Below are 19,798 nucleotides of genomic sequence, written 5' to 3' on the forward strand. Positions count from 1 at the left end.
GTTTTTAGCGTCCAACATGTCCTCGTCGAAGGATCGATGCGCATAGTTGCCACCGTCACCGTCCACCCAAGGGTTGTTCGGCAGTGGATCAACAATGTATCCAACTCCCTCAAAAAGGTAGAGACGAGGGTCATCGACCTCAACATAGAGTACACGGAGCGTGCCCTTGGGAAGATCTAGCGTGCCGCCATCCTTCAGTTGTGCCTCGAAGATGATGTTTTGGTGTACCACATCATACACTCGCCCTCCATACCAGGTGAGCTTCACGATTTCTTGTCTCGGGAGGACGTATACTTCTGTGGGGCAGCCATCGAAGGGGACAAACAGAAGCTGGAGCCGTACAACCTTGATTTGAAAAGCATCGCTGACCTACAAACCAGAATCAAAATTCCTGTAAAAGTTTGTGATAAACAGGCACCATCCCTATTCGACGTACCAAAATTTGTGCTCGGTACAAATCTTCAGAAGGGTGATGAGATGGTGGCATTAAGGTCGTCTAGATGGGAGAATTATCCCTTGACGTACGAGCGGATAAAATATGCTGCCCTCGATGCCCGTGTGAGTTTCGAGATAGCTGCAAGGTCCAAGGAGCTTATTGCGAAGCCGTCTCCCACGGAGAATGAGAACAAGAAGAAGAAGAAGAAGAAGAAGAAGAAGAAGAAGAAGAAGAAGAAGAAGAAGAAGAAAAGGCTGCACCAGCAGGAGGGCATTATGGATGGATGAACTATTTCCTCTCTTGTAAAAAAAATATTCCCTCTCGATGTATATTGATATAGATGGACTATTTCGATGGTGTGCATGTCTTTGGAACAGAGTAGTAGCGTGGGTCCTCTTAACTATAAGGAACTATTATCCGCATATATAGCTTTCTCTGCTACTCCTTCGAGTGATTGGTATGCAGTGCATGTGTCCGTGGACATGACAGCTTGTCCATGGAAATTCAACTACGGCGACCATCACGTTTCATCTCGCGATTCCCACGACGCCTCTCCAACCCACGGCACCACGCCCCCCGACGTGCGCCTCACCCCTCTCGGCCGCACCGCCCCTGTGCCTTTGTGTGCATGACATGTGGGCCACCTAAAATGCGGCGAGCATCAAGTTTCTACCACAGCCACACGCGATTCCCACGATGCCGCTCGAACCCATGACAACTAATACGTCTCCAACGTATCTATAATTTTTTATTGTTCCATGCTATTATATTATCTGTTTTGAATGATTATGGGCTTTATTATACACTTTTATATTACTTTTGGGACTAACCTATTAACCGGAGGCCCAGCCCATATTGTTGTTTTATTGCATGTTTCAGTATTTCGAAGAAAAGGAATATCAAACGGAGTCCAAACAGAATGAAACCTTCGGCAATGTGATTTTTTGCAAGAATATCATCCTGGAGACATGGAGTTCAAGTCAGAAGATACTCGAGGACTCCACGATATAGGAGGGCGCGCCCATAGGGGGGGCGCGCCCCCTGTCTCATGGGCCCCTCGAGCACCTAATGACTGATTTCTTTCGCCTATATATGCCTATGTACCCTAAAACCATCGAATATCAAGATAGATCGGGAGTTCCGCCGCCGCAAGCCTCTGTAGTCACCAAAAACCTCTCGGGAGCCCTTCCCGGCACCCTGCCGGAGGGGGGATCCTTCACTGCTGGCCATCTTCATCATCCCGGCGCTCTCCATGACGAGGAGGGAGTAGTTCACCCTCGGGGCTGAGGGTATGTACCAGTAGCTATGTGTTTGATCTCTCTCTCTCTCTCTCTCTCTCTCTCTCTCTCTTGTGTTCTCTCTCATGTTCCCTCTATGGCACAATCTTAATGTATCCCGAGCTTTGCTATTGTAGTTGGATCTTATGATGTTTCTCCCCCTATACTCTCTTGTGAAGAATTGAGTTTCCCCTTTGAAGTTATCTTATCGGATTGAGTCTTTTATGAGAACACTTGATGTATGTCTTGCCGTGCTTATCTATGGTGACAATGGGATATCATGTGCCTCTTGATGTATGTTTTGGTGACCAACTTGCGGGTTCCGCCCATGAACCTATGCATAGGGGTTGGCACACGTTCTTGACTCTCCGGTAGAAACTTTGGGACACTCTTTGAAGTACTTTGTGTTGGTTGAATCGATGAATCTGAGATTGTGTCATGCATATCGTATAATCATGCCCATGGATACTTGAGGTGACAGTGGAGTATCTAGGTGACATTAGGGTTTTGGTTGATTTGTGTCTTAAGGTGTTATTCAAGTACGAACTCTTTTATAGATTGATCCGAAAGAATAACTTTGAGGTGGTTTCGTACCCTACCATAATCTCTACGTTTGTTCTCCGCTATTAGTAGCTTTGGAGTGACTCTTTGTTGCATGTTGAGGGCTTGTTATATGATCTATCTATGTTATTATTGTTGAGAGAACTTGCACTAGTGAAAGTATGAGCCCTAGGCCTTGTTTCCTATCATTGAATACCGTTCACGCTCACTTTTATCGCTCGCTACCTTGCTGTTTTTATTATTTCAGATTACAAATACCTTTATCTACCATCTATTTTGCACTTGTATCACCATCTCTTCGCCGAACTAGTGCACCTATACAATTTACCATTGTATTGGGTGTGTTGGCGACACAAGAGACTCTTTGTTATTTGGTTGCAGGGTTGTTTTGAGAGAGACCATCTTCATCCTATGCCTCCTACGGATTGGTAAACCTTAGGTCATCCATTTGAGGGAAATTTTCTACTGTCCTACAAACCTGTGCACTTGCAGGCCCAACAACGTCTACAATAAGAAGGTTGTGTAGTAGACATCAAGCTCTTTTCTGGCGCCATTGCCGGGGAGGTTAGCTCTTGAAGGTATATCTTTAGATCTTGTAATCGAATCTTTTTGTTTCTTGTTTTATCACTAGTTTAGTTTATAAAAGAAAACTACAAAAAATGGAGTTAAGCTTGTCTCATACGCTTCATCTTTTTAATATCTTTCGTGAGAATGATGGAAGGGAAAATTGTGCTCAAGTGCTAGAAGAAGAATGCATTAGAATGTTTGGTACTATATCTTTCTATGATGTGCATGATTGCAATGTTGTTAGTATGAATTCCTTGAATATCCATGATGCTAATGATATGCAAAGCCACAAGCTTGGGGAAGCTATGTTTGATTAATATGATATATTTTGTGTCCCAAGTTTTGAAGAGAAAATTTATTACGATGAAAGCATGCCTCCTATTTATGATGATTATATTGATGAAAGTGGGTTTGGAAGAGTGTCAACTTTAGGAAGTAGTGATCCCACTATTTTGGAGGATGTTGAATCTTATTGTGATGAACATGAAAGTGGATTTGGAAGAGTGTCAACTTTATTTAGTGATGATTCCACTATTTTGGAAGAGGTTCCAATTGATTATGAGAACAAAGTTGCTATATATGATGATTATTGTGATGACTTGTATGCTATAAAGAATAATGATAACCATGAAACTTGTCATCATGATTTTAGTTTTCAATTGGATTATGCCTCACATGATAATTATTTTGTTGAGTTTGCTCCCAGTACTATTCATGAGAAGAATTTTGCTTATGTGGAGAGTAGTAAATTTTGTATGCTTGTAGATCATGAAAAGAATGCTTTAGGTGCTGGTTATATTGTTTAATTCATTCATGATGCTACTAAAAATTATTATGAGAGAGGAACATATGCTTGTAGGAATTGCAATAATGTCAAGTTTCCTCTCTATGTGTTGAAAATCTTGAAGCTATGCTTGTTTTACCTTCCTACGATAGTTGATTATTGTTCCCATAAGTTGTTTGCTCACAAAATCCCTATGCATAGGAAGTGGGTTAGACTTAAATGTGCTATTTATATTCTTCATGATGCTCCCGTTATGTTTCAATTCATATATTTTTTGTGAGCATCATTGTCATCATCATGCCTAGCTAAAAGGTCATTAAAGAAAAGCGCTTGCTGGGAGACAACCCAATATTTATCCTTACTGTTTTTGTGTGTTCACATGATTATTCTACTGTAGTAATCATGTTTTATAGTTTTTGTTTCAATAAAGTGCCAAGTAGAACCTTTGGGAAGACTTGGGTGAAGTTTATATGATCTTGCTGTAAAAAACAGAAACTTTAGCGCTCACGAGAATAGCTTCCATGTTTTACTGGAGAGTGATTTTAGGTTGATTCTTTTTGAAGATTATTAATAGAAAAATTCCTCAGGTCCAGAAATTTATTTCATATTTGTTTGGGTTCCAGAAGTATACGTTTGATACAGATTACTACAGACTGTTCTGTTTTTGACAGATTCTGTTTTCCATGTGTTGTTTGCTTATTTGGATGAATCTATGAGTAGTATCGGAGGGTATGAACCATACATAAGTTAGAATACAGTAGGTATTACACCAATATGAATAAAGAATGAGTTCATTACAGTACCTAAGTGGTGGTTTTATTTTCTTATACTAACAGAGCTTACGAGTTTTGTTTTGAGTTTTGTGTGGTTGAAGTTTTCAAGTTTTGTGTAAAGATTCGATGGACTATGGAATAAGTAGTGGCAAGAGTCTAAGCTTGGGGATGCCCAAGGAACCCCAAGGTAATATTCAAGGACAACCAAGATCCCAAGCTTGGGGATGCCCCGGAAGACATCCCCTCTTTCGTCTTCGTTCATCGGGAACTTTACTTGGAGCTATATTTTTATTCACCACATGATATGTGTTTTGCTTGGAGCGTCATTTTATTTTGTTAGTATTTGCTTGATTTTAGTTAGAATAATGTTTTGCATCTTTAGTTTCAATAAAAAAGTCAAGGATAGCCTTTGCCATGCTTATTTTGCTAGTTTACATGTTGCTGTTTGAAAACAGAAAGTTTACCGCTGTTGCAAAAATTCCCTAGAAAAGTCAGAGGATGGTATAAAGTTGACTATTTTTGCATATTAAGATATGATAAATTCATTACAGTTGGAATTTTAGTTCTTAATTTTTGGAGTCAGGGAAGTATTGTTACTCTTGCATTCTTTACAGACTATACTGTTTTGGCAGATTGCTGTTATGTTTGCATTGTTTGCATATGTTTGCTTGTTTAATGATTCTATTTGAGGATAGGAGTATTAAATATGCAGATACATTTAGTATTCAATGTTGAATAATAATTTTAGTGATTTTTTATAGTAGAAAATGATAAGGTTTTGCATTGGTTTATACTAACCTATCTCACGAGTTCTTGTTGAGTTTGTTGTGAATGAAACTTTTGATAAAAAGAGAAACCATGATATGAGAGGAATTAAGGAGACACAAAATTTCAAGCTTGGGGATGCCCAAGGCACCCCAAGATAACATTTCAATAAGTCTCAAGCATCTAAGCTTGGGGATTCCCCGGTAGGCATCCCACCTTTCCTGTTCAACAACTATCGGTTAGTATCGGTTGAGCCTAAATTTTTGCTACTTCACATGAGTTGTGCTATCCTTGCAATGTCATTTAATTTTGTTTTGCTTGCTGCTTGAATACAATACCAAGATCTGAAATTCTTTAATGAGAGAGAGTCTTCACATAGTTGCATAATTATTTAGCTACTCATTGATCTTCACTTATATCTTGTTGAAGTAGTTTGTCATTTGCTCTAGTGCTTCACTTATATCTTTTAGAGCACAACGGTGGTTATATTTTGTAGAAATTGATAGTCTCTCATGCTTCACTTATATTACTTTGAGAGTCTTAAACAGCATGGTAATTTGAACGAAAACTTTCATAGGAAGTGAATTGGATGCTATGATCAACTTGATGCTTGATAATTGTTTTGAGATATAAAGGTAGTAATGTTAGGGTCATGCTAGTGGGTAATTATGAAATTGAGAAATACTTTTGTTGAAGTTGGCAAGTCCCATAGCATGCACGTATGGTAAAAGTTGTGTGACAAATTTTTTGCATGAGGTGCTCTTTTGATTGTCTTCCTTATGAGTGGCAGTCAGGGACGAGCGATGGTCTTTTCCTACCAATCTATCCCTCTTGGGGCATGCGTAGTAGTACTTTGCTTCGAGGGCTAAGTAGACTTTTGCAATAAGTATATGAGTTCTTTATGACTAATGTGAGTCCATGGATACATACACACTCATCCTTCCACTTTGCTAGCCTCTCTTATTACAGCGCAACTTTCGCCTGTATTGAACCCATTATTTACCTTCCTCAAAACAGCCACCATACCTACCTATTATGGCATTTCCATAGCCATTCCGAGATATATTTCCATGCAAATTTCCACCGTTCCATTTATTATGACATGTTCCATCATTGTCATATTGCTCTTTGCATGATCATGTAGTTGACATCGTATTTTTGGCAAGGCCACCTTCATAATTTTCATACATGTCGCTCTTGATTCATTGCATATCCCGGTACACCGCCGGAGGCATTCATATAGAGTCATATCTTGTTCTAGCTTTGAGTTTTAATTCTTGAGTTGTAAATCAATAAAAGTGTGATGGTCTTCATTATTAGAGCATTGTCCCAGTGAGGAAAGAATGATGAAGACTATGATTCCCCCACAAGTCGGGATGAGACTTCGGACTTTATAAAAATAAAAGAGGCCAAAGAAGCCCACCAAAAAGAAAGAAAAAGGGAGAAGGAAAAAAATAAAGAAAGAAAAAGAAAGAAGAAAAAGAAAAAAAAATGATGAGAGAAAAAGAGAGAAGGGACAATGCAACTATCTCTTTTTCCACACTTGTGCTTCAAAGTAGCACCATGATCTTCATGATAGAGAGTCTCATATGTTGTCACTTTCATATACTAGTAGGAATTTTTCATTATAGAACTTGGCTTGTATATTCCAATGATGGGCTTCCTCAAAATGCCCCAGGTCTTCGTGAGCAAGCAAGTTGGATGCACACCCACTTAGTTTCTTTTTGTTGAGCTTTCATATATTTATAGCTCTAGTGCATCTGTTGCATGGCAATCCCTACTCACTCACATTGATATCTATTGATGGGCATCTCCATAGCCCGTTGATATGCCTAGTTGATGTGAGACTATCTTCTCCCTCTTTTGTCCTCACATTCACCACCATATACCACCATAGTGCTATGTCCATGGCTTACGCTCATGTATTGCGTAAGAGTTGAAAAAGTTGAAGCGCGTTAAAAAGTACGAAACAATTTCTCGGCTCGTCATCGGGGTTGTGCATGATGGGAGTATTTTGTGTAATGAAAATGAAGCATGGCCTAACTATATGATTTTGTAGGGATAAGCTTTCTTTGGCTATGCTATTTTGATAGGACATGATTATTTGTTAGTATGCTTTGAAGCATTATTATTTTTATGTTTTATAATATTTTATCTTGAATCATTTGGATCTGAACATTCATGCCACAATAAAGAGAAATTACTTTGAGAATCATGCTAGGTAGCATTCCACATCAAAAATTCTGTTTTTATCATTTACCTACTCGAGGACGAGCAGGAATTAAGCTTGGGGATGCTTGATACGTCTCCAACATATCTATAATTTTTCATTGTTCCATGCTATTATATTATCTGTATTGAATGATTATGGGCTTTATTATACACTTTTATATTACTTTTGGGACTAACCTATTAACCGGAGGCCCAGCCCATATTGTTGTTTTATTGCCTGTTTCAGTATTTCGAAGAAAAGGAATATCAAACGGAGTCCAAACGGAATGAAACCTTCGGCAACGTGATTTTTTGGAGAATATCATCCTGGAGACATGGAGTTCAAGTCAGAAGATACTTGAGGACTCCACGAGATACGAGTGCGTGCCCCTAGGGGGGCGCCCCCTGTCTCGTGGGCCCCTCGAGCACCTCCCGACTGACTTCTTTCGCCTATATATGCCTACGTACCCCAAAACCATCAAATATCAAGATAGATCAGGAGTTCCGCCGCTGCAAGCCTCTATAGCCACCAAAAACCTCTCGAGAGCCCTTCCCGGCACCCTGCCGGAGGGGGGGATCCTTCACCGGTGGCCATCTTCATCATCCCGACGCTCTCCATGATGATGAGGGAGTAGTTCACCCTCGGGGCTGAGGGTATGTACCAGTATCTATGTGTTTGATCTCTTTCTCTCGTGTTCCCTCTATGGCACGATCTTGATGTATCCCGAGCTTTGCTATTGTAGTTGGATCTTATGATGTTTCTCCCCCTCTACTCTCTTGTGAAGAATTGAGTTTCCCCTTTGAAGTTATCTTATCGGATTGAGTCTTTTATGAGAACACTTGATGTATGTCTTGCCGTGCTTATCTATGGTGACAATGGGATATCATGTGCCTCTTGATGTATGTTTTGGTGACCAACTTGCGGGTTCCGCCCATGAACCTATGCATAGGGGTTGGCACACGTTCTTGACTCTCCGGTAGAAACTTTGGGACACTCTTTGAAGTACTTTGTGTTTGTTGAATAGATGAATCTGAGATTGTGTGATGCATATCGTATAATCATGCCCACGGATACTTGAGGTGACAATGGAGTATCTAGGTGACATTAGGGTTTTGGTTGATTTGTGTCTTAAGGTGTTATTCTAGTATGAACTCTTTTATAGATCAATCTGAAATAATAACTTTGAGGTGGTTTCGTACCCTACCATAATATTTACGTTTGTTCTCCGCTATTAGTGGCTTTGGAGTGACTCTTTGTTGCATGTTGAGGGCTTGTTATATGATCTATCTATGTTATTATTGTTGAGAGAACTTGCACTAGTGAAAGTATGAGCCCTAGGCCTTGTTTCCTGTCATTGCAATACCGTTTACGCTCACTTTGATCGCTCGCTACCTTGATGTTTTTATTATTTCAGATTACAAATACCTTTATCTACCATCTATTTTGCACTTGTATCACCATCTCTTCGCCGAACTAGTGCACCTATACAATTTACCATTGTATTGGGTGTGTTGGGGACACAAGAGACTCTTTGTTATTTGGTTGCAGGGTTGTTTGAGAGAGACCATCTTCATCCTACGCCTCCTACGGATTGATAAACCTTAGGTCATCCACTTGAGGGAAATTTGCTACTGTCCTAAAAACATGTGCACTTGCAGGCCCAACAACGTCTACAAGAAGAAGGTTGTGTAGTAGACATCAACACCACACGTCCCCCGACCTGCGGCTCACCCCTCTTGGCCCCACTACCCCTCTGCCTTCGGGAGCATTACATGTGGACCAGTCACCTATCGGGTCCACATGTTATTGACTCAAAGGTGCTAAAGCTTAGTCCCGACGGCCCTGAGAGGGAAATGTAACTCCTGCGCCAGGGCTTGTGGTGCTCCCGCAGCACGAACTCGTGCGAAACTCGAGATTTGTTTCTTTACTATACATGCACGCAACGATTTAATGGACATTGTAATCTCAACATGTGATGGGGAGCTCAAAATTTGAATTTGAAACTTATAAAATGAAAAGATTCAAAACAAATAAAGTGGGAGAGAGGGAGTATATCGTAGGATGTATCCCATACAAAATAAGTCCCCTGGTTTGTCACCGCGAAGATGCGGTTAGAAAGGAGCACAACGTCTTCCTACTCGTACGGCAACAAATCGTCCGCAGACAGCACGGTCCGCCTTTGACCGCCATGTGCAAGGTTCGTGCTATATTATTCAATCTCACCGTGGTTCCATCGTACCAATTCATGCGGTGGCCCATTGCATGGCTGATCCCAATGCTGGACAAAGGTTCTACGGGAATGGTGTCACCGTTGTAAATGTTGTGCAAATTGATGTAGGTACCCTCCCGTACATATGCAAGCCAATCTCCACTCGCACCAAGCCTAACCTGTGAAACAGTGGGCAGGGGGAGAATTTGGAAATGGACACGGAAGTAGTCTTTAGAATGCATTTACTACGTGATCAAACTCATCTTACCTGCTCATCGGAGGAAATTCGAGTGCCCCTCAACGTCGGCATGTCAAGGGGCGTCAACTTGCAACTACGGCCACGCCGCGCTGGAGAGACCCCCAAGGAAACATCCTCGTGCGTTCCATGGAACATCAAGATGCATTTGTATGACTAGTTTATCTTGTGAGAGAAAATGATGAATGAGGGAAGGCCTCTAGAGATAGAGATGGACACTACTACTACCAATGTGTTGGCCCGTGCGTTGCAATGGATCCAAAGTAGTAGAATAATACTTGTTCACGTGCTTGAAATATAAACACTCTAATTTTGATATGCATGTGTCAGCAGACATGACAGCTTGTCCATGGAAGTTGAACCACGGTGACCATCACGTTTCTTGTTTCTACCACTACCACACCCACACGCGATTCCCACGACGCCGCTCCAACCCACGGCACGACGTCCCCCAACGTGTACATGGATCCTCTGATGTGGCTATCACTGCCTTGCCCTGCCTTTCCTTCGCTGACAGGTGGGCCAGCCGCATTTAAGGTCCGCATGTCATTGACTCATAGGCCGAGCACTAAGCTACTGAAGTTCGGTCCCGTGGGCCCCGGGAGGGAAATGTAACTCCTGCGGCAGGCCTTTTGGTGCTCCCGCGGTACGAGCTTGTGCCAAAACTGGAATTTGTTTCTTACTACTACCAACTAGTACTGGTAAGGTACACGTGCATTGCACGCATGAGATTCTGGTGGTTTGTGCATTATGCTTCTACATGTGGAGTTTTCAAGATTCTAACATGTGGCAAAATCTGGTGGAATGTAAGGTTAGGCAAGTTGATTAACTTAGGTGAGTGTTTGGTTCAAGACACACCTTAGGCAAGCCACACTAAGGCCCCACATGACATACACACAAAAAATGTGGCAAGATTCCCTTAGGCTTGCCAACTTGTGGCTCTCATTTTGAAGAACTAATAACTTTGCATAAGCTTAGTTGTGGCAAAGTTAGTCATGAATTAAGGGGCTGTTTGGTTCCTAGCCACACCTTGCCACACTTTGCCACACCTAACCTTAGGCAAGTTTGACCAAGTTAGGTAGGTGTTTGGTTCTAGCCACACCTAAGGCAAGGATTTTTTTTATGAGCAGTGAGCCCCACATGTCATAGACATAAAAACTGTGGCAAGATTCCCTTAGGCAAGCCAAAGTGTGGCTAACAATTTGAGCAACTCAAATAAGGCAAGTGTGGCAAAAATCATGTGGCAATATATGGCAAACATAGTCACAATCCAAACAACCCCTAAGTTCAACCATGGAGTCTTCTAGATTATACATGTGGTAGAATCTAGTGGATGATATCCAACGGCCAGTAGTGCTCGGATTTGCCATCTTTGTACCGTCGGATTGGCTTCATCCAACGACCAACTTTCAAAGTTTTTTCACACACTATATAGGGGGTATAGACATAGATGTGCCGGTCCATTGCAATGGATCCAAAGTATATCTATTTAGTGGAGTGCACTCTAAACACATTATCTATTTATTTTTCTCTAACCTTTCGTAGCCATGCAACCAAGCCACAGAAGCTTCATGAGTGCCCCCCACATCATATTATTCATACTACATTGATTGAAAAAAAGATAAATCACCCAAAACAAGATCTTCCCGTTTTTTGTTCCTACGATGTTGTGTCGTGCACGTACCTACTAGTTTTATAGTGGTAGTACTAGTAATATAGTTAGGAGTACAAACTTGGTACTAGTAGGAGTAGTACTAGTACGGAATGCTCCTACTCTATCAACGAGCCCCATCTGACACCAAATTTCTTGGCTTCCGTGCTACAGCTAGATCTTCCCCTTGTTTCTGTTTTCCAACTCGGCGGTGGGCGGGGTGTCGGTTTGCTCAACGGCAGTCCCACATGAAAGTGAAAATGCTAGGCAACACGCCTTCCCTAAGCTATGTGTCGTGTCGGACGGGCCATGGAGTACTCCCGATTCTTGGGCGTGTGGGGGTGCGACGCAAACGCGGCAGGCCTTTTCCTTTTACTAGCAATGTGCCTGTGTGTTGCGACGGATCCAAAGTAGTAGAATAGTAGTATTTGTTCACAAACTTGAAAGAAATCACTATTGTTTTGATATACTCCTAATATATCACTCCCTCTGTACCTAAATATTCATCTTTTTTGAGATTTCTAATGGACTATCACATACAGATTATATAGACATATTCTAGTGTTTCTAGCAAGATGTCCGCATGTTGCACGAAGTTGATGGAAAAGGTAAGCACAACTTATAAATTGACGGATGGAGTACTAGTTACAGTGATGCATATAATTAAGCAAAGGGATCACACATGCCGGTATTGACTAGAACGAGAATGCAACAGCACAATAAGAATTAAGGCCACGATGATGCGATCGCAGTGGTGGTTACAGAAGGCAAGAAGAAAGATGGATCCATGAACGTACGACCTACTCCTCCTCAACTTAGTGCGCCGGACCACCGACCGGCGGCTAAGGAGCGGCGGCTTTTGTGGCAAGGTCGAGGTGCTTCTCAGCAAAGGCATCCAAGGCTTCCAGTCGGTTGAGGAAGGCCAACGTCGTAGCGTCCTCACTGGCCTTGTAGATACCTATGTACACGATTTGCTCGTACACGTGGATGTGTAGGTCGATGAATTCTTGCAGGGCGAGGCGCCTCGCTGCGAGCGCGACCTCCAGGTGGACATTCTTCATGGTGTCGGCGGGCAGTCACAGGGCCACCAGTGCTTGAAAGAGGTTCCGGCCATGGAGGCCGATTAGGGTGGTAGGCAATGAGGAGCTCGGGCACGCGGGCTGGAGGAGTACGGCGATGCCGTCCGCAAGCTTCTTGAGGACGGTGAACTTGTTGCTGGTGGCAACGATCATCTGGTCCAACTGAGAATCGTAGTTGGCATCGACGGCGGCCATCCACCAGCCGGTCTCCAACACCGTCTGGAGACGATCCTTGGCGCCATGCCGCAGGCCAGCGTCGTGGACCATCTGGCGCAGCCACTGGCTGCTCACACGCATCGCCGCCATGGGTCTGGAGTGAGCTCTTTTGCTCTTAGTGTAGGTGCCTAGGCAAATGCTTAGGTGCGTACGATGTGGTAGATGCATTGGAATGGAAGGGCGCCTTTATATGAGGGCAATGAGGGCAAACTGCGTTGCATTCACATTGTGCAGCCTCTTTTCCCGGACCTCCTCCCATTACTTCCCTCATGCATTAATTGAAGGAGGATGCATTGGTCATTCAACATATCGGGAACCGCTACTCCCTCCCTCGTCTGCATTAAAGCCGTATCGGGAACTGCGCCGCCCGCTGTCAAATTAAATACTCCCTCCGTCTAGGTGAGTATTAAGTCATCTAACGAAAACCAAATAGTAAACACATAGGCGTGGTGCATTAACTCTCACGTTGTTTCTTATTTTTTGACATAAATAGAGGAATCAACCAATAAGAGATGTGGGGCTTGTATGCTTTTAATGACTTGAGACTATCAAACATGACATGCAGTGGTCAGTTCGTTGCACAAGAACAAATATAACCCACGTCAGCACACACGCATCTTATAGCATCACATCCAATGGCTATAAAAAATGAATGAGACCAAATTATATCTCATCTAGATGAGTTCTAGCAAAACTGTATTAATAATACTTAGTACTCCTGCGCCATGTATCATATATTAGTATCATGTAGTACTTTATTTATTGCCATGTATGACACATAGTACTCAACTCTCTCTCTTTCTTCATTTAATTCTATGACACCTCATCAAAATTGCTAAGGCTAGTAGTACCATTACAACCAGCCTTAGCAAATACTCCCTAAACATTAAGTTGTCTCGTTTTCCTCTCCACCTTGGTCACCTAGACGGAGGGAGTATACTGCGCGGGCTTTTCCTGCATGGTAGGAGGCGGGGCAGTTCCGCCTAGTCGGTTCGACAGAGACGCGAGAAGACGAGGGAGTAGGCTGCTGCAAACATAGGGCTGTGTGATTTGACATCGGGTTACTGCTGGACAGGTGGGCCCCCGTAATTTGACTTGCCATTATCATTTTAACTGCGGCGCTACGACCGGCGTGAGTCTCCCGATTCCTGACCACCTCCATACAGGTGCCTCTCCCAATGCTCCACCATGTAGTAGAGGCTGGCTCTTGCATGAGAGCCCACTTCCTTACCTCTCTTTCCTCCACATATGCAAAAATGCCATGTAAAGTGCACTATTGTACTTAGGTTGGTCGTAGTGGAGAGTATCATATACTAGTATCATGCATATGATACTTTTGTATGATACTACATCCGTAATGCATAGTATCATGTGTTGGTATCATAGGATAGTTTATTTATTGTCATGCATGACACATAGTAGCACATCATTTAATATGATACTACAGTAAGTATCATATTATGATACTCAACTCTCTCTTTTCTTCATTTAATTCGACATCACCTCATCAAGATTGCATAGTTGGCATGCATGATACTACTCCCATTACAAGCAGCCTTACTTGCTCCTACAGGTGCTAAGCTTGCCACATAGGCATAAAGTCTGATGTGGCAAGTTAATCAAGAAGAGAGAGAGACTAGTTTGGTGACCCAAGGAAGAAACAGTGCTAAGCGCGTGTACCTAGGTGAAAAGACAATTTTGAGTCTATAGCTAATTAAATGAAGCAACCTTAGCAACACCATTTCATTGGAAGAGGTCACTCCTTGGCAAATGCAATAAATACTAGTACTCCCTGTGTCCTAGTGTCAAAAACGTTCGTATATTATGGGACGGAGGGAGTACGAAGAAAGAGATAGAGAGAAGTAAAAAAATAAATACACTTATATCTAACCTTGTTGTAGTATGAGTGACTAAGTGATGACTATGTATGACATGCCAACATCAGATAGCCTAACGCACTGTGTTAAATCTCCAAGGGCGAGACCGCGCGAGCGAGACGGTCGTGGTAGGCGCGACCATGATACGGGCTGCTGGCAGCCCTTGGATCTGAGATCAAACGGTCACATGCTAAGTTGCTGAAAATTTGCAGAATAACCCTCCAGGATAGGATATTCACCCATAGGTCTAGAATCACGCCATGCAACCATTCGATCTCGGAGCCAAGGGCTCTCGGAAGCCCGTATCATGGGAGAATGGAAAGCCACTACCCTGCCGTTTGCACGCTGGCAGTACGCTCCTACTCGTCCCCGCACGTCCTTCAATACTATGGAGGTTCGCTCCTAGTCGTCCCGTCCATTCACATTACGGCAGTTCCACTAATCCTAACCCTCCTCCCGAATCCATGGCGTCCCAAATCTCCACAATCGGCAGTGAGTACAATGTTAGAACCATCACCGGTGATGAGTTCGACGTCATCTACACCCGTTCTTCCACGATGGTGAAAGGATGCCTTTCTCTCTTCAGATGCATGTTCGAAGACTCAGATGATGAGTGGGTTGCTGGGCTAGGTGTTGAGTACACCACAGTCCTGGGACGAGAGAAGGATCTAAAGGACGAAGAGAGGAAGAAGCCCGCCGTGATCCAGGTTTGCGTGCATGACTTATCCTTGGTCTACCACATATGCCATGCCGATGTTGAATGCCTGGATTTTAAGGACTTCCTCGAGAGCAACCTAGTCAAATTCGTTACTGTAGACTTTGGTAACGACAAAGAAGTACTGGGTCGGATAGGCCTCATTGTAGGCAACACCTTCGACCTCCAGAAGAATCGGCTGGTGTCCTCTCGTCAGCCTTCAATGCTGACCCTGGCAGGAGCCATGGTTCATCCTTCGTATGGTAAACTAGAGAAACCTCCATACACGTTTCATTGTTATGCATGGCAGCGGAATGTACTAGATATAGACCACATCCACTACGTTGCAATGGATGGCTACCTTTGTTTCAATATCTACAAGGGTTGGATGAAGAGCAAGATCCAAGTGTGCGGTTCAAGCAAAGAAGTATCAGCCAAGAGGAAGAGGGACAAGGACGAAGTCGAGGACGTGGACGAGGACTCCGAGTAAGGTGGCAGTGTCGTTGCTCATGGTGGTTCTAATGCAGTGTCTCCGGAATAGTTGCAAAGTTTAATTTCAGGTGTGCTTAATTTAATTTGAGGGGTGTGTTGTGCTGAGCCCCCAGCAGAACTATTTTATATTTCTTCTCGTTAGTTTAACTCTTCAGTACGTACATACTAGTATTTCTTACATTTCATCTTTTAGTTGGTATAGTACTACCACTCGTTTCTTCACATTATATACGTACAATATATATGGCCAACATCATATAGCCAGCAGTTTAGTTGTCAAAGAATTTCAGGGTGCTTAGTTTTGTCAAAGAATTCTAGGATGCTTAGCTTTATTTAAGGGGTGGGTTGTGCTGGACACCATTATTGTGACTAGCCTTTTTAATAGTACTATATGCATAATTTGGCGACGAGGGCTCTCTATATGTACCACCTTTTTTTAATTTCAAGTTTTTCTCCATGGCGCAATCCATCGATACTACTGCTGTACAAAAGTATACATTTTTTAAAAGGCTAGAGGGCGGGGCAGTCTAGCTCGGTTAGTTTCACGAGAGGCGAGGGCCTTTGTGATTTGACGGCTCATTACTGCTATCAAATCGAATAGTACTGCACCGCCAGCTGCACGCCCGGCGCCTCCATTAAACCCCTTTGTTAAACCCGCATGCAAACCGAGAATCCTACTCCGGCCACACATCCGTTCATGAGCGGGCCGGAATTAAACGCAACACCGGCCGAGCTCCTCCTGTCCGTCCTCAGTTTAAATGAGGCCAGACGCCGGCCAAGCTCCTACCGTCCGCCCTCTATTTACACGAGGCCAGACAGACAGTGGGCAAGAATCGCACCCCTCCGCCGCTCCCCCATCTCCTCCTTCACCATTTTCTCCACTCTTCCGATGGCTTCCAATGAGCCGTTCTCCAGCATATTACCCGGCTGGGTGGCCCGCCGAGCGCTCCGGATACGGGCAAGGCCGCTCGATGCTTCACCAACCTCGCTTGGCCCGACGGAGCCAGTTGTCGCCCCAAGCAGGCGCGTGGTTCAGTAACTCGTTGCTCCAGTTCAGCTCAATGAGGAGTGGCGAGTTGCTCCACGCCGGCACAGCGGCGAGCAAGCCGGTACGGGCGTCGTCGCTGCCGCGTCGTACCGCGCTACCAGTGTCTGCGGTGGTCGCACCTCCCGTGTCTGTAGGCGCACTCCCATGCCTCCGGCAGCGCCATGCAGGCAGAGACAGAAGCCGGGTGCGTGGAGAGCGACGAGTCGGTGGCCAGCTTCTCCGTGTCCGCCGCCATCATCGAGGAGAAGTAGAACACGGGAGGCTGCCGCCACTTGGGACCCATGAAGGCCACCGCCGAGGTGACAACCGTGAATTCAGGTGGTTTCTTTGCGGCTTCGTCTCTTCCGAGGACCTTCGCGACCCCGCAAGTGTCTGACGGACATGAGAAAGACAAAGGGATCCATGGGTGGCCATTTAGAACTAAAATAAGTCTAGATACATCCATTTCTAGGACAGGTATTTCCGGACGAAGGGAGTATTAATTATAAAAGAGAGCCGGATTGGCACCTCTTAGTTCATGTAAATGTAATGAAATCCATCATGTTTATATGAAGATCCGGCTTTTTATACGAAATCCTTCATGCTTATATGAAATCAGTCTGTGTTTGCACGAAATTCATCTGGTTGGTTAGAGTTGTAAAAATGTATGCCGCTGGCGTTTGATGTCGTCCTCCGCGGAAGGAAGTGGGAGGAACTTTGCCGGTTGTTGTTGGAGATGCTCTTTATGCTGGAAATAATAGAATGACATCCAATCCATTTGAGTTAATTTCCTGTATGATTGTCCCTCTATAAAAAGTTAATTCCATGTACAGTGTACACGTGACTTGCAGGGTGGCTACAGCTTCGTACAGAAAGTTAAAAATAAACAAGTCCATCCTTAATCTTGTATTCTAAGTACTATGTGGGTTTCACTGTCAGTACAGTAGCGAAAGAAGTATATATTAAATAAGTAGAGTAATATATAATATAAAAAACTAAAGTTAAAAGATAGAATTCGAACTCATGCCATCGCGTTGCGAGCATCCGGCGCTAACCAGCCCAGCACATTTTTGTTGTAGACCATGCTGGAGATATATCTCCATGTCTACTCTTATATATACTCCATTCGTTCCTAAATATTTGTCTTTTCCAGAATTCAAATGGACTACCACATAAGGATGTGTATGTAGACATATTTTAGAGTGTAGATTCACTCATTTTGCTCCGTATGTCTTTTCAGGAAGGGGTCAGATTTGTCCTTGATTTATTTATGAGGTATCCAGATGGCACTGCACCGCCAAGAAAAGAGGGTAACATCAAAATTATGGACTAATTTTTTGAGTATGTTGGTATGGTCCGGTCATAGTCACTTGTTGAAATCTCTAAAAAGACAAATACTCCCTCCGTCCAGAAATACTTGTCATCAAAATGGATAAAAGGAAATGTATCTAGACGTATTTTAGTTTTAGATACATCTCTTTTTATCAATTTTGATGACAAGTATTTTCGGAGGGAGGGAGTAGAAAACAGAGTTGGTGATGATGGTGTGCGTGACATCCTGCAATATAGGTCGTCGGATTTATATCTAACGGATAGGAAAGAAACTATGGCAATTTTGCAAAAATATACCCACACGTCTCTCCATGTTCGCAAATAAGGTCTTCCCTCATTCAACCTTTTCTCTCACAAGATAAACTACTCATACAAATGCATCTTGATGTTCCGTGCAACGCATGGGCAGCTAGCTAATTTCTTTTAAAATAGTTGCTGCGGTAATTGGGTTGAAGTGATATATTTTATGTTTGCCCGAATGATTTCAGATTCACTAGTAGTAACAAAGAAAAGGTTGCCTTGTTAATTAACAGAAAACAGGGTGAAAATTATCACATGAGGCCGGTAAAAACAAGGCACACTGGGTATAGCGCAATCGTCACTACAGCTGTGCGCGCGCGAGAAGTCTACATATCGAGGGGGCTACCGAGAGAGGCACCGAGACACAATGTTTGAGAGAGAAACCAATTGACAGATTGTGATCAGATCGAGTTGTCACCCTTCTGCTGTCATTGTTGGGAGGAGGAGAGAAAGACGTATCGAGAGTGTGCGCGATAGGCACAGAGGCACAACTAGCGAGTGTGTGTGTGTGTGTGCGCGCGCGCGCGCGTGTGTGTGTGTGAAAGAGGAGTAGATAGATTATTATCAAGATCGATGTGCCACCCTACTCCTTCGGTGCCGGGTAGTGTGTGTGTGTGTATGTTTGAGAGAGAAGCCAGTCGATAGATTAGTATCAAGATCGAGGTGTCACCCTACTCCTTCGGTGTTGGGAAGTGTGGGTGTGTGGGTGGGTGTGGGGGGGGCAGTGACACTCACATATCTCTACTCTTATAAAAAAGCAGAGTTAGTGATGATGGTGTTCCTACCATCCTGCAATATAGGCCATCCGATTTATATCCGACGGATAGGAAGGAAAGTATCGCAATTTTGCAAAAAGATACCCACACCCCTCTCCGCATTTGCAAATAAGGCATTCCGTCGTTCATCCTTTTGTCTCACAAGATAAACTTCTCATACAAATGCATCTTGATGTTCTGTGCAACGCATGGCCATCTTGCTAGTAGGGAGAAGGAGTTTGTGTGACACATATCTAACTATATTAAGGGATAGGTAGATAGCATATGAGTGAGAGACATTATTATACTTTGAGACATTAGTGGTTGTGGGTGGGCGGAATTAAAGGGGTGGGCGTGTTAGACATAGAGAGCGTGTGTGTTTCTGTGTGAGAGACTTGTAGGACAGGGTAGAAAGACGAATTTAACCCTGACAGAGGGAGAGAAATACACGAAGTGCACGTGCGTGATTCCGATGCCCACTTGGAAATGAGATATGTATGCGTGTGAGAGAGATTGCACAATTCATTCACGTATC

Source organism: Triticum aestivum, chromosome 6B (genome assembly GCF_018294505.1).
Source record: "Triticum aestivum cultivar Chinese Spring chromosome 6B, IWGSC CS RefSeq v2.1, whole genome shotgun sequence".
Taxonomy (NCBI): Eukaryota; Viridiplantae; Streptophyta; class Magnoliopsida; order Poales; family Poaceae; genus Triticum; species Triticum aestivum.